The 27,253-nt window shown below is 45.7% G+C and overlaps 1 protein-coding gene across 1 annotated transcript in view; it reads right to left on the bottom strand.

Moving 5' to 3' along the window:
* RIMS4 (regulating synaptic membrane exocytosis 4) overlaps positions 1-27,253 on the bottom strand; it is a 178,722-nt gene that overhangs the window by 148,985 nt on the left and 2,484 nt on the right. Inside the window, exon 2 of the mRNA XM_050917465.1 lies at positions 22,292-22,350. The gene's annotated coding sequence lies outside the window, so the exon portion shown is untranslated. The remainder of the gene's footprint in view (positions 1-22,291; positions 22,351-27,253) is intronic.

The following is a 27,253-nucleotide window of genomic DNA, read 5'->3' as shown; positions in this document are numbered from 1 at the left end:
AGTGAAATTGACATTTACCAACACTTACAGATACAAATCTAATCCTTCCAAGTCTACCCATTTTGCCTGCCTGGCACAGGGTGTGTGCTTGGGAGGGAATGTGTCCCCAGTACTCAGCATTATGAAGATTCCAGGCTAGCATAACTCGTAGGCAGACATGTGGAGCCTACAGCTGCTCTCTGTATAGTTCATTCTGAACTTCCAGCCTCAAGCAGCAATTCCAAGATGTTATCCAAAAAAAGGTTATTCTGGTAAGAGTTAGGTCTTGGCAAAACCAAAAAGAGCTGGAAATCTTGTAAAATAAAGTCTGATCTCATGAAATCTACAGCCCCCACATGTTCAGATAAATCCAAGCCATTAGATTTGCCTGCAGCCAAACCACATCCTTGCACTCTGAGCACGTCAGCATATATAACCTAAAGAGGGTTGGTTAGAGGGGTGGGAGTTCAAAGAACAGCCAGGTGCTGCACGAGGGAGTGCTTTCCTCCTCTGAATTTGTATTGAACTGAAACTCCAGTATGGTGCTAGGATATGTAGAGATGTTGTAGTGTTACCTTTTTGAAAAGGCATAAAAGCCTGACCATTTATAGTCATTAAAGACACCACAGCCCTGTTCATAGAGCAGCAGTATTAACCTTGGAATCCTGGCTGAATCCCAGCTCAGGTAATTACATGCTGCCTAGCTGCAGTTTCAATTGGATATTTATTCTTCTTGACTTCTTGTCTTAAACTATGGTGTAGTGCTGCTTCAGCCCTACCCCAGAAGAAGTCCCAGAGGTCCCGGAAAGTCACAGAATCCATGACCTCTGTGATAGAATCGTAGCTGTAGCCATGACAGAAAGGGCTTTGGAGAAGAAAAGACCATGCTTTTGCCCACCCCGGTCTAGTTTGTGCAAATTACAGCCCGCAGGCCAGATCCGGCCTGTGCAGGGCCGGTGCTTCCATTTAGGTGACCTAGGCGGTCGCTGAGGTCACCTGGATTTGGGGGTGTGTGGCATTTTGCCATCCTCAGCGGCAGTTCAGTGGCAGGGGGTCCTTTTGCGCTCTGGGTCTTTGGTGGCAATTCTGCAGCGGGTCCTTCACTTGCTCCGGGACCCTCTGCTGAAGTGCCCAGAAGACCGGGCGCACAGAAGGACCCCCCGCCACAGAATTGCCGCCAACAATCGGGCACGGAAGGACCCCCGCCTAGGGCGCCAAAAACCCTGGTGCTGCTCCTGGGCCTGTGGGATTGGCACCCCGCTCTGAGGGCCCCATGAAACTGCTGGAAGTGGCCAGCACCACATCCCTACAGCCCCTGATGCAGTGGCAGAGGGCTCTGTGCACTGCCCTCACCTGCAGGCACTTCCCCCTGCAGCTCCCATTGGCCAGGAACAGGGAACCATGGCCAATGGGAGCTTCAGGAGAGGTACTCACAGGCAAGGGCAGAGCACAGAGCCCTCTGCTCAAGCCCCAGGGCCCGCAGGGATGTGGTGTAGGGAGTCTCTTAGCCCTGCTGCCACCTGGAGCTGCTCCTGGTAAGCAGTGCCGGGCCAGAGCCCACGCCACTCCTGCACCCCAACCCCCTGCCCTGAGCCCCCCAATCCCCTGCTTTGAGCCACCTGTCACACCCCTCTTGCACCTGAGCCTCCTGCTGCACCCCTTCCACACCTCAAACCCCTGCCGTGAGCTCTCTGCTGCACACTGCACCCCCTCCTGCACCTCAACCCCCTGCCCTGAGCCCCCTGCACCTTCCTTCACCCCAATACTCTGCCCTGAGCCCCCTGCTGCACGCCTTCTGCACCTCAACCCCCTGCCCTGAGCCCCCTTCTGCACCTCAACCCCCTACCCTGAGCTCCCTGCTGCACAGTGCACCCCCTCCTGCACCCAGCCTTCTGCCCTGAGCCCCTGCCACACCCCTCCTGCACCTCAACCCCCTGCCCTGAGCTCCCTGCACCTTCCTTCACCCCAACTCCCTGCCCTGAGCTCCCTGTGCACACTGCACCCCCTCCTGCACCCAACCCCCTGCCCTGAGCTCCCTGCACCTTCCTTCACCCCAACCCCCTGCCCTGAGCCCCCTGCTGCACACTGCACCCCCTCCTGCACCTCAACCACCTGCCCTGAGCCCCTGCCACACCCCTCCTGCACCTCAACCACCTGCCCTGTGCCCCCTGCTGCACGCCTTCTGCACCTCAACCCCCTGCCCTGAGCTCCCTGCACCTTCCTTCACCCCAACCCCCTGCCCTGTGCCCCCTGCTGCACACTGCACCCCCTCCTGCACCTCAACCACCTGCCCTGTGCCCCCTGCCACACCCCTCCTGCACCTCAACCACCTACCCTGTGCCCCCTGCCGCACACCTTCTGCACCCCAACACCCTGCCCTGAGCCCCCTTCTGCACCTCAACTCCCTGCCCTGAGCCCCCTGTACCTTCCTTCACCCCAACCCCCTACCCTGAGCCCCCTGCTGCATGCTTTCTGCACCCCTCCTTCACCCCAACCCCCTGCCCTGAGCCCCCTGTACCTTCCTTCACCCCAGCCCCTTGCCCTGAGCCCCCTGCTGCACCCCTTCTGTATCTCAATCCCCTGCCCTGAGCCCCCGTACCCTGCACCTTCCTTCACCCCAACCCCCTGCCTTGAGCCCCTTCCTGCACCCAACCCCCTGCCCTGAGCCCCTGCCACTCCCCTCCTGCACCTCAACCACCTGCCCTGTGCCCCCTGCTGCACCCCCACACCCTCCTGCACCCCAACCCCCTGCCCTGAGTCCTGTCCTGCACAGTGCACCCCACCCCAACCCCCTGCCCCAGCCCTACATTCATGGTCCTGCATGCAATTTCCCCACCCAGATGTGCCCCTCAGGCCAAAAAGTTTGTCCTCCCCTGAACTAGACTTATTCTCCTGCTCTGTTTATTAGTGTTCCCAGGCTGAACACCTTCAATGTTATCAGGCTGGGGTAATCTGGTTTCAGGTGGAAAAAGAAACAGGCATACTAAGGATACTTGTCTTTACCTATAGGACCAGGGAAGGTTTACTTCACTGAATGAGTAGGAGTAGGAAGGCCTAGTTATCAATCTCCTCTTCCCAAAACATTATGGGAATGGGAAGAGTCTGGGGCTAGTTTTCATGCAAGCTCTCGTACCTATCTTTCAGTCTTCAGAAGAGAGGAGGAATGAACCCTGTGAGAGAGAACCTGGGGCACATAAGTGGACAATCGAGTACCTGGAGAGAGCCTATTGACAATATATTGAAGCCTATGTTGAGAAGCTAGACTACGAGTAGCCAACCCTGACTATCATTTTCAGGAAGTGGTTTTTGTCCCCCCTTTATCACTCCACCATTGTGATGCTAGGGCAGCAGGGTGCCCTGATCCAGCAACACCCTTCAGAGGAAGATGTTACAACATTTCTCATTTGTAGGTTGCCCAGGGGAATCTGAAAGGTCCTGCTCCATGCTTCCAGAGTGGGCTATCACTCTGAGCATGCCTGACATCTCATCCTCTTTATAAGAGTGGAATTAATCCAAATTAACTTTTGAAGTGGATTAGTTAAACTACATTAAAATCCTGCATGGATGCTCTTATTCAGAATTTAAGATGAACTGCCACTTTAATTAAAAAGCATCCATACAGGAGTTTAATGTGGTTTAATTAAGCATTTTAAAGTTACACTTTTAGCTAATTTGGATTAGCTTTCAGGCGTGTATCCCCCAGTAGACAAGACCGAAGAGTAGATCTAGGGCCTGATTCTCCACTGCCTTGTGTCATCATTTACACTAAGTAGCTGTGATAGGCCACTGCACTGATGGGACTGGGCTTGACACTCACTTTGCACAGGACAACACAAGGTGCAAGAACTGGAGAACTGAGCCCCTGCTGTCTGGGGCTGTGTAAGCTATTGTGAAGAACAGTGCTGCTGCTCTGGTTGCAGAGACAGTCACTGTGCAGTAACCCATTACTGTAAAGCACTGGCATATAAAATGTGCTATGTAACATTCAATTTTCTCTGTCCAAAAGGAACTTACAAAGTACCAATCTCATAAAGATTGGCCTTATTTTCTGTAAAGTCAAATGGCTTTGAAATTTTCTGTTAAAGATCCCTGTTGCAGATGTATTCTAAAAGGAGCAGTGTGGCAGGGCAGGGGTAAAACCCCCTTTAAAGCCCTGCCAAAATGCTGACTGCAGCTTGCTCTCTGGCCAGGCAGCCAGGTGTAGAAATGCAGGTACTCAGCAGGGAGCCCAGCTGCAAGCCCTAATGAGGGCTGGCTCAGAGGAACATGCTGAGCTAAATAGTGACAGCTGGGCTAGGGCAAGAGCGGGCTATAAAAACCCTGGGCACACCTCAGTGGGGAGGCTAGTCTGGGAGAAGACAGGAGGGCAGTATCTGTCTCCTTACCAACAATGTAGCTTCAAGGACCAGGAGACCCTGGGGAGGGTCTGTGGGGCGCTAACTGTTGGGGGATCTGGGAACTGCACAAACACTTGGGTGATCCAGCAGAAGGCAGTGTGGAAGACTCTTTATTAGGCCAGCCTAAACACAGAGTGTGGACACAAAAGTGGGAGAGCCTGCTCCAACCCTGAGACAAGCAGCAATAATCCAGGCTGGCTCCTTGCAATCGCTTGTCTTGAAATCTAGCGTGTTGGAAAGATAATGCTCCAAGAGTGAGATCAGGTTGGGCCTGCTTATTTCTCACATGGATCCCAAGTGACTCATTCACCCAGCTGCTTCTGGTGTGTTGTTGCCTAACAGCTTCCTGTCCTGACTAGTGAGTACAATGGGAGATTACTGCCCTTCTGCAATTCCCACAGTAGTTTCAGTATTTCATAGACTGAAGCAGCCTGATCCATCTCAGGATGGGCAGAAGGGGAAGTGATGTTTTCCACACAGAACTAACACTAGCTAAAAAAGATTTAGTGAGTCAATGCCTGCTGATCTATTTGTCCTATGTTAATGTACATGCTCCATCATGCAGACAATACAAGGAGTTGATCACATTATTGTAAGGAGCACAGGGATTCGGCACCATAAGAGGAGTTTGAGGAACTAGACAAGGCTCTTGTATCTCTCTAGTCTGCTATAGCTGATGGATCACCATATTTAAAACAACTATGGCACTTTCCCCTTTGGGTGAAGTGTCATTATCCAAATCATAATCTGCTGTTTCCCCCAGAAGGGGCAGATTTATCTTCTGATTCTCACTGTCGGTTTCATTTAGTGTCATATTAAAGCTGGAGTGTGGAGACTATTGGGCTGCTGTCACTTTGGGGAAATGCAGCCTGCACAGTAGCCATTAGGAGCTGTTACCAGGGAACAGGGAGTCAGGGACCTTGGGTTCTATTCCCAGCTCTGTCACTGACTTTCAGCATGACTCTGGGTGTTTCACTTCTGTTCCTCCTTCAGACTGGGAATTGTAACATTATCTCTACCTTGTGTTATAGGGTTGTATGGTCTAATTGGGGTTTGCATTATACTTGAAATCAATGAGAGGGCCTATAGACATGAAATGGATTATTGTTAGGTTATTCTAACACTCTGTTATAGTGAAATGCTAAATGGATTTACCATACCATGGCCTTTATGTTGAAAGATTGTGTCTATCTCATACTGACACTGTGTGGTTTGTCTGGAGCATTTCTAAATCCAGTACACATGGACTCCAGTGAGGTTTAGCTTTCATTATGGGCCTTGGATCCTCACTCTCTTGAGTAGCTCACTGTTCAGCCTCCACAAGAATCACTGATGGTGCAGTGGCACATGGTGTGTGTTTTTGATTCTGAGGTACCGCCACATCAGAAGCATTCCTAGTCATCTGGACACATTTCCTGACAGCAGTGCCCACCCCATCCAAGAGAACACTTTATTTCTGATTTAACTTTCCTTGCATTGATTACTGGGCACAGCTTGGACTTTGAGGGCTTGAGGCTTTGTTTTTGCTTTTTTGCAGATGGGTGACTCACTGTTCTTTATTTGTGGGCTAGTTCCTTCCAAGGCAAAGGGGGAATTTGCCAGCAAGGCAATAACTAGGTAGCTGGTGTGCAGTGAACATAAGAATAGGCCTAGTGGGTCAGAGCAATGGTCCATCTAGCCCAGTGTCCCGTCTTCAACAGTGGCCAGTACCAGAAGTTTCAGAGGGAATGACCAGAACAGGGCAATAATCAAGTGATCCCTCCCCTGTTATCCAGGCCCAGCTTCTGGTAGTCCAGAGGCTCAGGGACACTCAGACCATGAGGTTATGACCCTGACCATCTTGGCTAATAATCATTAATGACCCTATCCTCCATGAACTTATTGAATTCTTTTTTAACCCAGTTATACTTTTGGCCTTCACAACTTCCCCTAACAATGAGTTCCACAAATTGACTGTGTGAAGAAATACTTCCTTATGTTTGTTTTAAACCTGTTGCCTATTAATTTCATTGGGTGACCCCAGGTACTTGTTGTTTACTCCTTCACATAACACACTTCCTCCACACTATTCATAATTTTACACCTCCATAAGATTCCCCCCTTAGCTGTCTCTTTTCCAAGATGAATAGTCCTAGTCTCTTTAATCTTTCCTCATATGGAAGTTGTTCCATACCCCTATTCATTTTTGTTGTCTTTCTCTGTACCTTTTCCAATTCTAATGTATCTTTTTTTTGAGATGGGGTGACCAAAACGGCATGCAGTATTCAAGGTGTGGGTATACCATGGATGCATACAGTGGCATTATGATATATTCTGTCTTATCTATCCTTTTCCTAATGGTTCCGAACATTCTGGTAGTGTGTTTGACTCTCTCTGCACATTGAGCAGATGTTTTTAGAGAACGATCCACAATGATGCCAAGATCTGTCTGAGTGGTAACAGCTAATTTAGACTCTATCATTTTGTACATATAATTGGGATTGTTTTCCAATATGCATTACTTTTCACTTATCAGCATCAAATTTCATTTGCCACTTGGTTGCTCATTCACACAGTTTTGTAAGATCCCTTTGTAACTCTTTACAGTCAGCTTTGGACTTAATTATCTTAAGTAATTTCGGATCATCTGCAAACTTTGCCAACTCACTGTTTACCCACTTTTCCGGATCGCTTATGAATATGTTGAACAGCATTGGTCTCAATACAGATTGTTGGGGGATCCTGCTATTTACCTCTCTCCACTGTGAAAATTGATAATTTATTCCTACCTAGGGTGACCAGACAGCAAATGTGGAAAATCCGGATGGGGCCGGGGGGTAATAGAAGCCTATATAAGAGAGACCCAAAAATCAGGACTGTCCCTATAAAATTGGGACATCTGGTCACCCTATTCCTACCCTTTGTTTTCTACATTTTTAACAAGTTATGATCCATAAGCAGGCCTTCACTTTTACCTCATGACTGGTTACTTTGATTCAGTGCCCTTAGTGTAGGACCTTGTTAAAGACTATCTGAAAGTCCATATACACTATATCCACTGGGTTACCCTTGTCCACATACTTGTTGACTCCCTCAAAGAATTCTAATAGATGGATGAGACATGATTTTCTCTTTACAAAAGCTGTTGACTGTTCTCCAACATACCGTGTTTATCTGTGTGTCTGATAATTCTGCTCTTTACTATAGTTTCAACCAATTTGCCTGGTACTGAAGATAGGTATACCAGCCTGTAATTGCCAGAGTTATCTGAAGCCTTTTTAAAAAATCAGTGTTAGATTAGCTTTCCTCTGGTACAGAGGCTGATTTAAGAGACAGGTTACATAACATAGCTAGTAGTTCTGCAATTTCATATGTGAGTTCCTTCAGAACTTGGGTGAAGACCATTTGGTCCTGGTGATTTATTACTGCTTGATTTATCAATTTGTAGTAAAACTTCCTCTATTGACACGTCAGATTTTTCATTAAAAAGAACAGCTCAAGTGTGGGAATCTCCCTCAGGTCCTCGCAGCGAAAACTGACACAAAGCATTCACTTAGCTTCTCCTTCATGGCCTAGTCTATTACACTCATCAAAAATTGTTTCACTGTTACTGTTTATTGCAGAGGTCTGCAACCTTTTTCATCTGGCAGGTGCCAGACGACGAGCCACGGAGAACCATGGCGGCTGAAATGTTGCTGAAAATCGGCGGCATTTTGGCGGTGACACCTGTGGATGACACAGCTTGTCGGCAACATTCTGACTCTCCTCCAGGTGTAGCCTGTCACAGGTTAATTGGCCCTTTTTACCTGCTCAGGCCTCTTGTGGTGTGGACTCACTAAAGGGTCTAGTGTAAACCATCTAAAATGGGTGTGGTCCTGTGTAGGATATTCATGGAAGGCAGGAAGGGGCTAAGTAGAGACAACCCCAGCATGGATAACAGCTGTTTACATAGTTGTCTAGAAATTTACCATGACCGTGAACAGTATTGAGGAAGTGCCAGTGAATCTGTTCACATTACCTGGAAAGGTGCAAAGAAGTTCCATCACCAGGGCCGGTGCAAGGAAGTTTCGCGCCCTAGGCGAAACTTCCACCTTGCACCCCCACCCAGCTAACTCTGCCCCCCCCCCACAGCAGCTAACCTAGCCCCCCACCTGGGGAACCCCCACTGCAGCAGCTAACTTAGCCCCCCACTGCGACAGCTAACCCTTCTTCCCCTCATCCCCCCACAGCAACTAACCCCGCCCAGGGAGACTCCCCCTGTCCCCCCACGGCAGCTAACCCTGCCTGGGAAGACCTCCCTCCACGGAAGCTAAGCCTGCCTGGGTAGCCCGCCCCAGCTCACCTTGGCTTTGCCTCCTCCACTGAGCACGTCGGCGCTGCTCTAATTCTCCTCCCCGCCCAGGCTTGTGGCGCTGATTGGAGGAGACTTAGAGCTGGGCTGTGTGCTCAACGGAGGAGGCAGAGTGGAGGTAAGCTGGGGCGGGGAGCTGTTCCCCTGTGTGCCCCCTCCCCCATTACTGTGGGCATCCCTCCCCATGTGCCCCCCCCACCCAGCTCACCTCCACTCCACCTCCTCACCTGAGGGGACTTTTAGGCACCCCCAACCACTAGGCGCCCTAGGCGGCTGCCTAGTTTGCCTAAATGGTTGCACCGGCCCTGTCCATCACTGACAATTTTTAAATCAAGATTTGGATTTTTTTTAAATATCTGCTCTAGGAATTATTTTGGGGAATGTGTTGTAGAGAAGGTCAGACCAGAGGATCACATGGTCCCTTCTGGCCTTGTTGTCTATGAAGCAGTAATCAAGGGAGAAGCAGGCAATAAAGATGACTTACCCCAAGGCTGCTTGTTCTTGTACTTCAAGTCCCATGCATGTGTATTAGGGACACTAGAAGTAGCAGCACTTTGGACCAGATTACTACCCAGTGTGCAGAGCATTCCCCACGCAGGGTGGGGTTGAAGCTGTGCAGAACATCCCTTTATTGGAGCAATCTGTATTCTTACCTCCTTCAGCTAACTGATTGTTTACGCTACATTTCGATGAGGAAATTTACAATATTGGAGAAACTTTAGGAGCTGAGTGAAAGGAAAGGGTAAAAGCTTTTTTAAAAAAAATAAAACGATAACCAGCCCCCCCCGCCCCCTTCAGGAGTTCTGAAAATACACATGGGCCAGATCCTCATCTGATGTCAATCATCCTTGTCCCACTGAATTCTGGAGTGATGATAATTTACACCAGCTGATGATCTGGCCCAATGATTCCAGAAGCACAAAATCTGCTGCCGGCAGTGAGCTGATGTAGAAATGCAGGTCTCCTGCCATCAATATCTCATACCCCACACACAGTACTGCGGGCTCTGGTGGATGCTTGTCTGCCAGCCAGTACACGGGCACACTTAGATGCCCCAGCAGGCACCATGGCACCTGCGGGCACCATGGTAGGGACCCCTGGTTTATTGTATCTAGCTTTTGCATCACCTGCTGTATGCTCAGATCATAAACTTGTTGGAGCAAAGACCGCCTTTTGGCTGTTTGGACAGAGCCTAGCACGTTAACTAACGAGCAATACACATAACAGGAACTAATGATCAAAGTATGGTGACATCACACATAATTTGGGTGCTTTGTTTGGGTTTTAAAATTTTATATTGTGCAAGGCTGTGAAAGATACACCAATGTAATGGAGGGGTAAGCCTCACAGAAAAATGTTACAGCACTGTTTTTTTATTAACAGCCATATAAAGATTGGAACGGTATAACTTTATGGCTGGGCTGAGCTCACCTGCTCAAATAAATTAACATTTGCACATTCTTTCATATGAAACCTATTTGAATTGCATGTTCACAGAGCTTATTATAAATGAAACAAAGGTGAAAAGTGAAAGAAAGGAATAATAAATTTAGAGAAAGCATTTCAATACAGTCTCAATTTTTTGTCTCTATTCTTAAGAACAGTCAGTAGGAAATGTACTGCCTTGGTACAAACTGGGGGAGAAAAGCTCTGCATGGTTATCCTCCATGCCAAAGGTTATCATAACCCAGTGCACAATATTTACCGACTTAACCAAATAATGTTGGGCTGACTCAGGGTTGGCACAATTGCTTATTACTTATCAACACAGCATGTGCTCCATAGCAAAGGGCAAGCTGGAGCATAGAACTCAAATATTTTAATAGCAATAAAATCTGCCCCTTGAGAGGTTTGAATGGCTTTTACAGAAATCAAATTCTTCCATTTTTTTCATCTGAAAATGCACAGCAGGCTAGGCTAGGCTAGTATAAAATCAGGAAGGTAGTGATGAAGAAGAGGTGGGATTACTAGGAGTTTAGTAGGAAAAATTCTGACTTGCTACAGACTTCCTCATAGCATCAGGGTCAAAAAAATGGCTAAACAAATTATGTAAAGAAAAAAAATTGAGAGAACCAAACATTTTTAGTTATGGGAAATCAAATTACAGCTGGACAGTTATTCCCCCATTTGCGGATTTGGAATTTGTATGAAAAAATCAAGGGAAGGAAAAAGCCACACATTATACCCCCCCCCCCCCCCCCCCCCCCCCGTTCCTCACAACTTCTTGTCAACTGCTGCAAATGGACCATTTTGATTACTACTACAAAAAGTTTTTTTTTTTTCTCTCCTGCTGGTAATAGCTCACCTTAACTGATCACTCTTGTTAGAGTGTGTATGGTAACACCCATTGTTTCATGGTGTGTGGGTGTGTGTGTGTATATTTTCCTACTGTATTTTCCACTGCATGCATCCGATGAAGTGGGCTGTAGCCCACAAAAGCTTATGCTAAAATAAATGTGTTAGTCTCTAAGGTGCCACAAGTACGCCTGTTCTTTTTGCGGATACAGACTAACAAAGATGCTACTCTGAAACCTGTCATTATGACCAATGAAATTTCTGAATTTATTTATGAAAAATGGGGCCAGTTTTGTCAAGTCTCTACAGATAGATCAAAAGATGACAGCACAGTGGAGTGCAAACAGCATTCTGTGTTCCTAGTCTTGGAATGCAGAAATCTAAAAGGCTATTGATTTAGGTGACCAGTCTGACAGCTGAACTAACGGTGATAATGTTAGTACTAACCTGGATTAGAGATGTGCAACTGGCTGCAGCTATAATTTTATCTGATTCCATGTCAGGCCTTATGACAATCAGAACAGGGACTCTGGAAAGCAGAAATGACAGTAAGTGAAATAATGTTCCTAACTATGGACATAATACAAGTAAGTATCTGTGTAACAACAGCATTGCATTCTGGCACTTATCAGAATACATGGAAATAAGACGGATGACAAAACAGCAGAACAAGCTCTAAGAAATGAGGAGGTGGATATTAAGATACCTGGAAGTAGACGAGAATTTAAAAGTGTGATCACAAAGAGCTTGCAAAGGAATAGCAATAACTATGGGATCAGCATAGTTAAAGATGGAAAAGGCCTTTCTTGACCACTGAGTCCATCTCCCTGCCAAGATGGGATATAGACTCCTGACAGCGGGTATATAATTGTGTTTATTCCTGTTCAAGGGCCATGAAAATTGTGTCTCATGAGAGCCCAAACTATTACAAACATTGCTGAGCATAGTCCCCCTCACCGGTCATTGATTTATCACACATGGCCTGATAGAATGACTAAGCTAGAAATTGTTGCTAAATATGATTGAATTGTAGTTAAGGTGAAAGGCACAGGAGAAAGGGAAGGATAGATGTTCCTGCCAAAGAAAACATTAATTAATGGTGTCTTACTGATGAGTTCATTATTTCTCTGCTCGTTCATTCTCAGGTAATACTAGGCACAAAGGACACCAACCAAGCTTTCCATTCTCTAATGCAAGGAAAAAGAGGAGATGCCCCCTTTACAGCTTTCACTCATAAGATGCCCCTTGACACACCCATTTCTATCTAAATCCTTCTTATTGGATCACAGTGTCCTTGCCCAGAAGAGGAGCTGAGTGAATGAACGTAGCCTCCTTTCTGCTTGCTCTTCTGTGAGCATAGCACAACCTCCTCCCCTTTATTCATTATTTGAAATTGTTCAAAAAAGGCTTTTCTGAATTTTTTTACTTTATGGAATGAATTTTTAAAAAGTAACTGAGTTGCTTAATTGTGACTGGTCATAAGTCATGGTACTCTTTCTTTTCCTCGATTGAATGAGGTGGCTAATTTCTTGTAGTTATCATGGTTGAAATCAACTGCTTTGAATGAGGAGAGAGTAATAGAGGTGCAGACCAGTTCAGCAAGAAGCCTTGGGCCTTCCCAGGGCAGGGGTGGTATGGAAGAAAACCCAGCAATAGTTGTGGAAGAAGTAGACAAATAGAGTATCAAGGATGGCGCTGTTGACAGAGTGGCAGGGTTGGCAGAGAGTTGATGCCAATAGCACCAGCATCTGAGTCAGCAGTCTGGTCACTGCAACTCCGGTTAGTTGCCCCAGAGCACACCTGACTATCTGAACTGTGCACAGTGGTGCTGGAATGCTCTTTATACTGGGAGTTTTGCTGGCTTTCAGCACCATCTCCAAACATTTTACTCTGTTCCCCCTCCCACCCTAGCACTGAGGCCGGGAGCAGGGCCGTGTCTCCGGGGGGGAACAAGGACAGGGATAAGGGGGCCGAGGCTGGGGCCATGGCTGGGGAAACGTGTGGGGCCAGTAGTGGAGCATGTGGGACTGGCAGCCAGGACCCCATGTGCGGGGCTGGGCACAGGGTTGGCAGCTGGGATCCCGGGGCATGGGGTCAGTAGCTGGGATGTGGGACCCCATGTGCACGACCAGGAGCAGGGCTGGCAGTCGAGACTCTGAGTGCAGAGCCAGCAGCTGGGACCCTGCGGGTGCAACTGGGAGCACGGTCAGCTGCCGGGACTCCCAAGCACAGGGCCAGCAGCTGTGATGCGGGACCCCGCATGCAGGACCAGGAATGGGGCCAACAGCTGGAACCCTACACAGAGCAGGCCAGTAGCTGAGAGCCCACGTGTGCAGCCAGGGCCCCGCATAAAACCTGGGGGTGCTGCAGCACCTCCCACATCCCTACTTCCCATGCCTATGACTGTGCCCAATTGATAGATTGAGATGGGCTGGAGAGAGTTAATAGGCCAAATAACTTGCTAGCCCAATGGGTACATCTGACCAGTTCCCCCTGGGGTGCCACTGGAATGGGGTATCACTGCGCCCTCTGACCCACCAGCCTGGGCTCCCTCTCACACTGTGCTGCTGTGACAAGCTGCAAAGCTGTCCAGCCAGCATTCACCCAAGTGGGGACACATCCAGCTGCAGTTACACTTAGGTTCTCTAAATCACTAGCTTCCCAGCATAGGACCCCAGAGCAGTACCATCCTGCCCTGGTCAAATCTGGCCAGTATATGGGTTTAGTACCTGGCCCTCAGTGTGAAGAGAGCAATGCACACTTGTGGTAACCAAGCAGAGATTTTCCCCAAACACTCCAGTCAAAGCTCACTGATTTGGATTAACACACAAAAGTTTATTAACTACAAAAGATAGGTTTTAAGTGATAGCAAACAGATCAAAGCAGATTACCTAGCAAATAAACAAAAACACAACCTAAGCGTAATATACTAGATAGATTGGATATAAATAGCAGATTGTCACCCTAACTGATGGTACAGGAAGACTTGTAGATTCTTAAGGTACAAGCTACATTAGCTTTACAGCTTGGGTTTCTCAGATCTTCGCACACAGGCTAGAAATTCCTTTAGCCTGGGTCTGGCATTTCCCCCACTTCAGTCTTTGTTCCTTAAGTGTTTCCAGGTGTTTTCTTGTGTGGAGAGTGAAGAACCACAGATGATGTTACTCCCTGCCTTACATAGCTTTAGCACAGGGCAGGAACACTTTGTTTCAAAACTTGGTTCCCAGACCGGTTTGTGGAAAAATACTGACATCCTGAGATGGAGTCCAGAATCATGTGGCATGGCCACATGTCCTTGCAGTGTTATAGCAGCCATTGCTTATAGGCTGGCCAAAATGCCCACAGGAAGGTTAAGCTATTCCACAGGCCATTGTCTTTGCTATTGGGCCATCAGCCCCATCTGGCTTCTTTATTGTTGTATCTGAAAGGCTGTCTGTGGGTGGGCAGAGTAAGCCCATTTGAAATAAAGATACCTAGTAAATATTGATACATGCACACAAATAGGATAATCATATTCAGCAAATCATAACTTTTTCAATGACACCTCACATGACTTATCTTGTACAAAATGCATCATAATTATGCCATAATCCTATCATAATAATATCACTATGAAGAATACGGGGTTCAGTGTCACAGTACAAAAGGCACAATAAGGATGCATGAGAGGGGGACTTACAAACTCAGATGTGAGAGATCTCCTTCCCTCATGGGCCAGATGCTCCATGGTACTGCTGATCCAAGGCTGCATAGTCTGTAAAGGTGGTGGGAAAGAACATTGTAAATAAACTGCACAAGGTATTTTATCAGAAGAAGGTCTCCAAATGGTTTCTGGGCTAGAAATTAGGAAGGAGCTAGTCTTCCCTGCCCCACAAGAATGGATTATTTGGGGGGTGAAGGGGAGGTGGAGTTATGCAAGTCGTTAAAGGGAGGACAAGAATATTGAACTTGATGTATGGAGAAGGGGAAGCCAGTAGAGGAAGATTAATGTGATTGTGATTCTAAAGGATCCATTTGGTGTGAACTGGGAGAGGCCAATGTTAAGAGGCTGGAAAGGAAAAGGAGGGACTAGAAATTAAGATGCTGAAGGCCTGGACAAGTGTTTCAGGTTGCTGACTAGCTAGAAATGAACCAGATCACAGAGATAGTGTTGAGGAAGAAGTGGCAGGATTTGGATGTGTGGACTAGGGAGAGGAAGGCGTCCGAGATGATACTTAGATCAAAAGCCTCACTGAATGACACAAAAGATGGCTGTGTGTACAACAGTAACAGATAATGGGGATGCATGGGGAGAGCTTGGGAGGAAATACAAGTTTGATTTTTGGATACATTCTGGAGGAGATGCCAGAGAGACAACCTGAGATATGGAACAGGATGAAGATGTGCATTTGTGAGGCATCAACATGGAGAAGATAGTTAAAGTCGTGTGAGCAGATGAGATCAGCTTAAGAAAAGAGCGTAAAAAGATAAGGGGAGAGAACCAGCAGAGGATTGTATTGTGCAAGCCAAAGCAGGATGGATGTCAAGAAAGAGGGTATGACCAACAGTATTTAGAGCAGCAGAGAGGATGGGCATGGGCATGGGCATGGAATGGGGAAGGGGCCCTGACTTTGGCCAGGAAGAGGTTATTGATAGAGCTGGCCAAAAATGTTTGGCAGATTGTCTGTCCTTTCTTCACTGAAGAATTTAAAAATTTGAAATTTTGTGATCAGACCTATAATCAGAAACCTTGATGAGAGCAGTTTAACTGGAGTGGAGAAAGTAGAAGCCAGTTTTTGAGAGGACTGAGGGTGGAATTGCTATTCAGATTAAAAAAAATGCAATCCTTTTTTGTATAAATGTAGGCAGTTTGTATTCATTGTTTACCATACAGGCATCATGACTCATGTGACTTTTATAGTTCATGAGCTTTTGTTTATGATGATCTGCTTTGTGCTTAAATTAAAAATATAGTTCAAAAATCCTGTTTTTTTCTAAATATTCCTTTAGGCTTTATAATGAATAGTAGTAGAAGAAAGCAGACATATTTTTGTGGACATCAAAATAGTTTTGAAATAGACTGTTTAAAGAACTGGTTAGCTGAGGGAAATTGTGTTAAAGAGTCCTGAAAGGATAGTAAATTTCTCAAGATGGGGATGAATGCTGTCTGCATCTGACTTGTCATCATACCTCTCTCACTCATGCTTTTACCTACTCATGTGGGGCATGCAGCACTGGTGGCTCCATTTCCAAAACATTCTCTAGTGAGAGAAATCTCTAGCTTCAGAGCCATTTTTATTTTCCCCACTTCTGAGTTTTTCTCCCACCTTCACATGGCATCTGTGTGAGGTATCATGGAATCAGGCTCATTTTTAGAAGCAACTGTGCCTTTCTAATCAAAATGCTAAACATAAATGCAGGAGCAAACAAATGCAGAGATATAAAAGATCTGCTAGGTAGTGTATAACAACAGCTTGCTTAATTAAACTACCAATCCACTGATAAAGCACGTACAATGCAAAGCTACAGAACATTGCATTTTTCATGTAGATCAACACAAAGCATTTTGCATGGTTGATCTGTGACAAACAATCTTAATAACATCAACATCCTGCCTGGTCTCCTCTTGCTTATTTTATTCCACTGGGCTTAAATACTGAGGATAATGGTTTGCAGGATTTGACTATAGTATTGGGACATCTACTGGTTGTGATCGTTCTTGCATGTAGTTACCTGATTTGAGTTCTTGCTGTGCCACCTGCAAGGAATCGGACAGGAAACTAATTAAAAGCTTGAACTAGTTCAGTCCTTGAGCCAGTGAGAATAAAGCCACAGATTCTAGACCCTATACACTGATGGGGTTTATCAGTGTTGGACTGGGGGTTGGACTAGATGACCTCCTGAGGTCCCTTCCAACCCTGATATTCTGTGAACTGTTTGCAGTGAATTAGTAAGTTCATGAAGGATAAGTCCATCAATGGCAATTAGCCAAGATGGTCAGAGACGCAACCCCTTGCTCTGGGTGTCCCTAAGCCTCTGGGTGCAAGAAGCTAGGACTTGAGTACAGGGGATGGATCACTCGATAATTGCTCTGTTCTGTTCATTACCTCTGAAACATCTGGCACTGGCCATTGTCAGAAGACAGGATGCTGGGCTAAATGGACCATTGATTTGACCCAGTATGGCCATTTTTTATGTTCTTAGTAGAGGAAGTAGAAAATGTGGAAATCAAGTGGTTTTGTTGTTGTTGTTTTTGTTTTTCCATTTGTGCCAGGGATACAAATATTATATATATGTGAAAATGATATTCTCTCTCATCGTTAATGGCTTGCCACAAAATATTCCCTCCACAAGCTAAACTGAATCTTGGCTTGAGATTCTCTTTGTCATCTTAGCAAGACCACTCTGCCTTAGAACTGTGCAAATAGAACACATTTTGTTTTGCAAATACTCACAAGCAAAACCAGAGATTTTTTTAATTAACAAGATTTTGTTACCTTGATCTAGGACAAAGCAGTATAATTTCCATTAACACATGCAGTTTTGCTGGTGATATCTTGCAAAGGTCAATATAGTGAATTGTCCAGAATTAGCCCCAAGCAGAAATTGTACCATCTTTGTAACAAAACAGATTTTTAATAGGGAAACAGCAGGTGACAAGAGTAGAAACAGTCTTTCATTCTCAGAAAAAACAGCAAGAAGAATTTCCAAGAAATCCTGACTAACACAGACAGGCTGCAGTCAAAGATCTGGAGCCAGATTCTGCTATCATTTATAATGGTTTAATGGTGGTGGTCTTGTTTTCACAGCAGTTTTATCTTAATTCAGATATGGCTGGCTATTGGGTCTCAAATACAAGCGTTTAAAGACCAGAGATTAAACATTAAATAGTAAGGAATTTTCCTGCTAAGTTTGTTCAGGAAAGCTATAGAAATCCTATCCTAGAACCACAGGCTAAATTTCCAACAAGTTTCTCCGAAGAGGTGGCAATGGTAAGTGCTGAATCTGAGAAATAATCCCTAGCATGAATAGAGAAGATATGGAATATGGAGCTCACAGCTCTCACCACTGAGATTTATTTATCCTTTTATCACTCCTGTGCCATCTGCTGATTTATTCGCCAGGTCTTGCTCTTGAGAAGCCTTTTATCGGAATCGTTTATGAGCTGTTAAACTACTAAATGAACATTGCAGTGAGAAATGGAGACATCCTGAATCACAACAAGCCAGGCCAGAGAATGGAAATTCCTCTAGGGCAGTGCTGCTTTAGAGCTTGTGCACTTTCACAGAAAGGATGCTTGTAAGAGTTGTTTGGAAGGCTGGGGAGGGCGATTGGTCATTTTCAGTTCTACAGTTAATTTATTGTATACAAAAATCTGAGATTTCAGAGAGAATGCGAAGCAGAAGTAGTGTCCCCCCACTATGATCCCCATTTATAAATCCTGTCATCTTTTGCACACGGGTGGATGAAGGTTGAACATTTCATTTCTTCATTTTGAATTATACAGAACATATCCATAGCTCAAGGTGCTCGTCACCATATGCAGTTACTATAGTTATCACATACACTTCATCAATAATGATCACCTCTTCATCAATTCCATCCAAATCCTATCATCAAAAACAGCCAAGGGGAAAAATGTCTGAAAAGAATCCTCCCCATCTCCTATCATTCTCCTCTTCCCTCCCCTCCCCTCCACACTCCACCCCTCCAGAAACAAAGGACACAAGATGGGATTTTCAGCATACTCTAAAAATGAACAGATTCAGGCTATTCTGGATCGTGGGACGTATGAGTTCCAGAGTTCAGGGGCCCTCACAGAGAATGCCCTGCCAGCAGCTCCCTCTTATTTATGCTGAGGGGCTGAAGCCCAGTGCTCTGCACTATTATGGTATAAGTCAAATAGGACCCAGATTCATCAAAGCTTAGTGGCCCCCTGAAAGTCGCATCAATCCAGCCAACACCCCAGATCTTTCTCTGAGTCCTGAGTCCTTGAATTTCTTCCCCAGTAAGGTAACCCAGCCAGGCTGTACCCACCCCAAGAGGCTGCCAGGAGTGAAATACTTACTTAGCCATAAAACTAAACAGAAACACTATTATACCCAGGGAGAAGAACTGTAGAGGAAAATTGTATTTTTTTTCCCATAGCCACTTTTCTGATTGAAATTGCACATCAGAGGTGCCTGGACAACAGATGATTCTGTGAGCAAGACAAAGTCCATTTTCACAAGAAGTTCCAAACAGCCTAGATTTAGTGTACACACTGTCTCAGAAGAGCTTGGAGTTACGTTAAGATTGTTATTGGAGATCCAGACTCAGGAGAAAAGAGATCAGTGTGCAGAACATTACTGGTACGTCTTAATAGATAAGTAGTATCTCTCCACATAACTCTTGCCATGCAACCTTAAAATAAGAAGGCATTCGGTTTTTAGTAAATAAAGTACATGGTTTGAGAAGTTACCTCTGGCTTCCTCTGCAGCCTGTGCTTTGAAAAATTGTTTGTTGAAGGTTGCTGCCTCAGCAGCTTTGAAAAACACTTGTTCATTTCATGGTTTAGATTTTCCCAAACATTACACTGGATCATGTGCACATACTGACAGTCAACAACCATAAAACTTACGGTATCACATTGGCTGCCAGTCATCTTTCTGTTACATTGAGGGGTTGTTTTGTTTTTTAAACACAGTGCTACTATTTACCAACTTGAACAGGATTAATCTCCTTTGATTCATGGATAAAGGCTCATTGAATTTCCTCAGAATCAATATTCTATCCTTTCTGTGAGCCTCTGTAGCAAAGAGCCGTGGCTGCCCTCAGAGATTGACAGTGAGGGGCAGCCAGCCGCCTCATGATGGGCAGAACCAGGAAGGCCATGCTCTCCACGCGGGAAGCAGAGGGATGGGACAGGAACAGGAAGTATAAAAGACAGGCTCTGTAGCTTATTTGGGAGGCTGCCAAAGGAGACTGATGTGCTCTCTCTGCTGTGTACGCAGAAGACTTCTGCTGTCCCAAGGAAGGCCCCAAGCTACTCGTATGGCCAGACACATCAGATGCTGAGGAGCTGCTGAGACTGCCGCTGGCAATATACCCTGGGGAGATGGAGGACAACTCTTGGAAGGTACACCCGAGGGGGAGTAAAGGAAGTGGCCCAGGGCAGCTGACCCCAGGCTGGCTGCAGCCCTGCCAGAAATTAGGTCAATGTGTTGCATTCAGGATCCCCGCTGACCCAGTGGCAGACCACACTGCCGCTGTTAGGGCCCTGGGCTGGGACATGGGGGAGTTGGGCAGGCATGCGTCCCCCCGCCACCCCTCCCCTGGGGTGGCAGTACTCTACCCTCCTTGGGTCAGGAGACCTGCACTTGTTGGGGCGCTCACCGCTTTGCTGGAGCCCCCTAGACTGTGCTGGAGCGCTCACCCCTTTGCCGGAGCCCCCTAGATGGTGCTTGGTGCTCCGTCCTGCCCCAGAGCCTGGGCCCCTGAACTGTTCTTTGCTCTACCCTGCCTAAGGGTTTAAGCCCTAGAGACAGCTAATTTTCCCTTATACAGACTGCCATTCCAGGTGCATGACAGCGAAGAGGCGTGGCTGCCCTCAGAGATTGACAGTGAGGGGCGTCCATGCAAGCCTATACCCTCCCTTACCAACATTGCTCTCCGAGAGCTGACTTCTTTCTTATCCTGCCCAAGAAATCTATAGCATATCCATTTCCTATAATTATATTATTTTTTACTATTTGGTTCACTTATAAACCCATACTCTTACATTTATTTCTGTCCTTATGTTGCCTTGTTTGATTAAATTATGCTCTTAGTTATGGTCTGTTAAGGCACCTTCAGGCACCTCCAAATTGAAATGATGGTTTTACTTCAGGCCAAGATGTATTTGGTACAGAAACTACTAAGTGAGTGACTTGCATTACTTGGATTGAGTGAGGCCCAAACATAAACTATTTATTGTTTATTATTTTGCTGCCCAGGCCATGCTCTTAGATACGACCATTGTGACTCACAATGTTAACAGTATCTCTTTAACTAAAGGTATAAAACCTCACGAAAACATAATGTACTCAGTCAACTATGGAATACTGTACTCTCCCATGGGGGAAATCTATTTCTAATCCCAAGGGGTGATCAGTCTATACGTCCTGAAGCAAAATACCCGTATTCTTCACAGTTTTCATCTTAACTGGAATGATTATAACATTATCTCTACAACTAACAGCTGCAATGTTACAAGCAGTCTCTACACAGACAGATGATAGGAGACAGAAGTGGAATTTAGACAGTTTCCTCCATGCGCTTTTTCTAACAGCAATAATTGTCTGAAAATATCATGTGCTTCCCTCTTGTAGACTTGATGCCACTTACCTGCATGTGCCCTCCCCATTCTTCTCTGCACAACCCCAACCTGCACTGTTGAATGATATTCCAAATGTACCTAACCTGCCGTCTGCTGGACATCTAATTCATCGGACCCAGAGGACACAAGGTAGCTGTATTGACTATCAGCCATTACATTAACTCCATTCCATTATTTAGTGATCTGTGAGATCAAACTACAGAATGAGAGAATTCAGGAAACTAAGAGATTGTAGACAGCAGTAAGAAGAACATGCGGAAAGGACACCTACGGGCATGTGTTTGAAGTGTTGTACTCAGGGAAGAGCACAGGAATCAAGAAATAAAATGCATGTAAGAGAAAACTATCAAATAATGGAATTTTGTCAGTATTTTTCTCATGGCTGTGAAAGTGAAACCCTTTCCACCCTTACCTATTCAAACATTGTTAGGTAGCAGGAGAGCACAGATTGCAATTACAATAAACAGCATATAGAGCCATCAATTGTCTGTCTGCTTTCAGTATCTGTATTGTCTGTGTTTTGGTGGTGGTGTTTCAAACAAGCACCAACACATCAAGATTCTGTTTTTGGAAATACAGCTCTAACCAGTGGTGTGCTAGAAACGCAGTGGTATTTATAACGGTTGAAGCAACAACAGGAGAAGACTTTGATCCCACTGGAACAGAATTTTTCCTATATGATCTAGGTAAAAATTTAAGCATGACAGTCAGACTTCATTAGGATGACCAGCTGTCCCGATTTTATACAGACAGTCTCAATTTTTGGGTCTTTTTCTTATATAGGCTCCTATTACCCCCACCCCCTCCCAATTTTTCACATTTGCTGTCTGGTCACCCTAGACTTCATTCTCATCTGCTTTTTACTGCCTCCCGCACTTATTACCAAACACAGCAGTAACACATCCAAAGTGAAACAGTTCCATGCAACAAGAAAAGCAAAAGAAAATTTCTCACATCAAAGTTGCAAAGGTTTTGCTTCATTGGTCTCTGCCATGGGCGGCGGGTGAAGGAGCCTGTCATAAACAGATAGTTAAGGGTTAATAGAACAGGAGTACTTCATGTCTCTTTTGACTGTAAAGGGTTAACAAGTTCAGTGAGCCTGGCTGTCACCTGACCAGAGGACCAATCAGGGGACAGGATACTTTCAAATGTTGAGGGAGGGAAGTTTTTGTGATGTGCTGTTAGTTTTTGGTTGTTGTTCACTCTGGGGGCTCAAAGGGACCAGACGTGCAACCAGGTTTCTCTCCAGTCTCTTTGATACAGTCTCTTATATGTCCAGAATAGTGAGTACTAGGTAGATAAGGTGAGTTAGGCTTATGTTTGTTGTCTTTATTTGCAAATGTGTATTTGGCTGGAAGGAGTTCAAATTTGTATTTTGCTGAAAGGATTTTAATTTGTAGTTGTATACTTAGGCTGTTAGGGTATTCCCAGTGTCTATAGCTGAAAGACCCTGTAACATATTCCATCTTAAATTTACAAAGATAATTTTTACTGTTTTTCGCTCTTTAATTAAAAGCTTTTCTTGTTTTAGAACCAGATTGTTTTTTTATTCTGGTGAGACCCCAGGGGACTGGGTCTGGATTCACCAGGGAATTGGTGGGGGGAGAGAGAGGTTATTATCTCTCTGTGTTAGGATTACTTTCCTCCTCAGGTAGAGTCTGGGAGGGGGAGAGAGAAGGAGGGGGGAAGGTGAATTTTCCTCTCTGTTTTAAGATTCAAGGAGTTTGAATCACAGTAATCTTCCAGGGTAACCCAGGGAGGGGAAGTCTGGGAGAGGCAACGGTGAGGGAAAGGGTTTACTTTCCTTGTGTTAAGATCCAGAGGGTCTGGGTCTTGGGGGTCCCCGGGCAAGGTTTTGAGGGGACCAGAGTGTACCAGGCACTGGAATTCCTGCTTGGTGGCAGCGCTACAAGTACTAAGCTGGTAATTGAGCTTAGAGGAATTCATGCTGGTACCCCATCTTTTGGATGCTAAGGTTCAGAGTGGGGAATTATACCATGACAGAGCCGTTGGAAGAGGCCCCACCCCTCCCTTTCCACTTCCCTCCCCCACTGGAGCCCAGAACACACACTTCCTCTACAGCACCAGCACCAGGCAGGCGGCAACAGAGCGCCCTCAACCCAAGTGCTGGCTGGGCAGCATGGTGTGGCCCCAGCCTCAGTGCCCCCATCCCTGGGCCCTTATGAGCACTGGCCCCAGTCTGCCTGCCCCAGTCCAGCGGGAAGGGAACTGGAAGCAGGCAGAAGGGGGCGTGGAGTGGAGCATGGGAGGGGCCATGCCAGGCTATTTGGGGAGGCACAGCCTTCCCATGCCTATGCTACCCACTGCCCATAGTCCGTGCCCTTTCCTACACAAATGGTTCTTGGATACATGAAAATCCAACAAAGAAAGCAGTCTCTAAGACATGCCAGTATAATCAGAGTCCTGGCACCATCCCTAGTTTAGGTACAGAGTTCTGCTCTAAACTACAGGCTTCTCTCTTATACCCTCAGAAGACAGTATATTTCCTCAAATGCCTTTTGTTACTGAGAAGGGTCAGCGTACATTTAATAAATGTTTAAGACCCTTGAGCCATCTGCTGGAAATGACTTGGATCAGCAGTACCATTTGCAAACACTATGCATCCTCTTTACATTTGACAGCAAACTATCTTTGATTACAGGTTTATCATTTAATTTCATCATCGTTATTGTTAAGTGCTGGGGAGAGGACTGACAAAAACAGGTTATGCTACCAGCAACAAAAGAGCAAACATCCATCCACATATGACACTACCTACAGATGCCCGCCTCAATTCTCTTCTGAGGAGACTGCCACAAGGCACGAAAGGTCTGATATTATATACAGGTGATATCGGTACGTAGTTACTTGGAGCAGTATACAAATACAAAGGTATTGTTAGGTACGTGGGTATCCAATGCTGAATTGCTCTACTTGGATAAATATGCAGATATTATTTACACTGCAAGTAAATTATAGATTAGTATATTTCCAGATGTACTGCACTGCAGTTTAAGATCAAGATCCTTGTTGTTTTGTATGTCTTTTGATTGTTACAAATTATCAAAGCCAAAAGCACCTCAAACAGGTTTTGGAACTATCTAATCCAAGCTCAGATCTGTTTAATTTCTCTTATTCTGTTTAGTAGCATAGTAGAGTTTTGTCTTGTGAGACAAAAGTTGTGATGTGTTGTCCTGCTGCTACTGTTAAACAACTTTTTTTCCCTTGTCTCTGGAGGCATAAATTAGCACAGGTCTGCTCTAACTTACACTGCCTGGAATGGCCTCCTAGGGGGCTTTGTGCCCTAAATTCCCTCTAAACTGCGTGTCCGTGCAGCCACCCAGCAGTGTATCAAGTGCTGTGCACTTCAGGTGCCCCACCCACAATGCTACGCTGCTCCTGCCCTCTGCCTTGGAGCCCCTGTCCAGCTGCTCCTGGGAGCCTCCTGGTTGCTGTGAAGGGTGGGGGGAGAAGAAGTGCTGATATCAGGGTGGCCCCCCACCCACCTCCATACCCCATCTCCGCAGAGTGGGCGGGGGAACAGACAGGGCTGAGGAGTGGGATGTGGGACAGAGCTGTCTGGCAGCTGCTGCTGTGTTTGAACAAGCAAGCTTCAGATTGGTGAATGCCGATCTACTTAAAGGGGCAGCGTGTATCTCTTTCACACATACAGTGTGTGTATGTATATGTATGTATGTCTGTCTCTCTCACACACACACAAACACTATCTCTCACACTCTTTTTGTCACACACACACACACACACAGTCTTTCACACTCACCTCCCAACACATACTTGAATTGTTGTTGTTTTTACTTCTTGATGCTTCCTGCAATGCACATAGAATCTCTGTAATTTTAGTCTTTCAAAGTGTTGTTATTTTAGTTTTTTTAATGGTCTATGCATTTCATATTTTTTATTTCTCTCTTAGGCTTAAATTTAATTATTTGAGTAGCGGGTTCTAAAATGCTTAACCTATCCTGGGTGGAGTAATTATCCCTACAGTAACTTATTAAAATATATTATATCAAGATTATTTGTTTCTACTTGTGGTGCACATCTGCACATTACCTCAATACTGGTGCACATAACAAAATTAATTCCACACATGGATGGAAAAAATTAGAGGGAACATTGCTTCTGCCAGCCCAGAATTGCCAGAATAGTGTGCTCTAGCCATGATTCCAGACACATCTCCAACTCAGGATGGGAGAAGGAAATAACAGCTTTACACCACTGGGGGATTTCTCTGTAACAGGAATGTGCAGCTACCTCTTTAGGGCAGTTTTAAGTCCCTTTGTGCTGCTGGAGTGGCTCCAAGTAATTTAGCTGAGGCTGAGGACCTGGCTGCTCATCTGTTAAGGCTGTATTTCTGGGTATGTTAGTATTGTTTGTCCAAATGATTTCAAATCTAAAATGTGACTTGATCTAGTTGAGTTAGTTAAGTTTGCAATTTAATATATTTTTTTCTCAAATTCATAATTTATGAATGCTGAATAACCTTCCTTCCTTCCAAAATAATTCAGCTTTGGTCTGAGACCAAGCATCCAAACTTTGGTGAAAACCTGGCCCAACTGAAGTCAACTGGAGTTCTGCAAATTGGAGTTTTGTTGGATCATCCTAAGCAGGAATTGTCCTCAAATGTTTGTAAATCACTTAGAAAATAGTGGGCACTACCACAAATAATAAGAATTTACTAAGGATGATCATGTAGCCCAAAGGGTTCATGGGATTCATGCATCCCAGAAATCACATGAGAGCCCACAACTTATCCCGTTGCAATTCATTTTGATGCCACATGATAACACTTTGAGGCAGAGAACTGTTACATTGCTTTCCATCATGATGGCAGGTCATCTTAATGTGATGACTCTTACACTACATCACGGTGTCTTGTGTTATACATGTTTCAAAATGACACAATTACATTTTGACCCAATAGGATATGCTCACTCAGCACAGTGCAGTGTCTGGAAGCAAAATGACAATGATTTGATGCAGTGCTCTCTGGATGCCATATTGATGCAAAGTGATGCCATATCAAGATGTATGACACAGAATCGCAGTAGTGTCATGCCATGATGCCATCTGGAGTTAGCATGAAGTCATTTCATAATGGGATGACAGGGGTTTGCAGTGATTTGTCAAAATTCCATGATGCAAGAACATTACTGCCTCATCAACTGTATTTACATTAGGCCTTTTTGCCATAAATTTGCCGTAGTGTCTACACCAGGCCTGCACAACATATGGCCCACAGAGAGCATGCAGCCCGCTGAGGCTCACTGTGCGGCCTGCGGGCGGATTCTAAACCCTGTGCACATGGGAAACACCGCGCTCGCTCACCATCACAGCCAAAGTCCCAGGGCTGGCGTGGCGGCGCTTCCTGGGGCAGCTCCCGGTGGTGTGCCTGCCTGCTGGCAGGAGCCAGCAGTGTGGGTGGTTGAGTCCTGCCCAATCAGAGCTGCGGGGGTGGGGCTTTCAAGCATGCCGCTGGCCCCCTCCCCAGTGGGACATGGGCTTCCACGGCTTGAAAGGGCTCAGGACTCCCCACCGCTGCGGGCAGTCTGGAGCCCTTTGAATCTGGACCACAGCTAAGATTTAAAGGGCTCAGGGCTCCCTGTGGCTGCGGGCAGCCCAGAGCCCTTTGAATCCCGGCCGCGGCTCCAGTGGCCGGGCTGGGGCTGGGATTTAAAGGGTTCAAGGTTCCCCACGGCTGCAAGGTAATTATGAAAAGTACAAATGTTTTCTTTCAACAGAACAGGTGTTTCTCATTTTTCCATGTTTCATAAAAAAATTTTAAAAAATGTTTGATTTAATTGAAAAATTCTTAATAAAGTATCGCCCCCCCACACAGCCTTCCTTTTTGGCCCACAGCTGTTTTGATGGGGCAGCGCTGGGGAAGGAGGGTTTGTT

This window comes from Gopherus flavomarginatus, chromosome 11 (genome assembly GCF_025201925.1).
Source record: "Gopherus flavomarginatus isolate rGopFla2 chromosome 11, rGopFla2.mat.asm, whole genome shotgun sequence".
NCBI lineage: Eukaryota > Metazoa > Chordata > Testudines > Testudinidae > Gopherus > Gopherus flavomarginatus.
The sequence above is the reverse complement of the archived record's forward strand: the minus strand, read 5'-3'. Positions and strand labels throughout refer to the sequence as shown.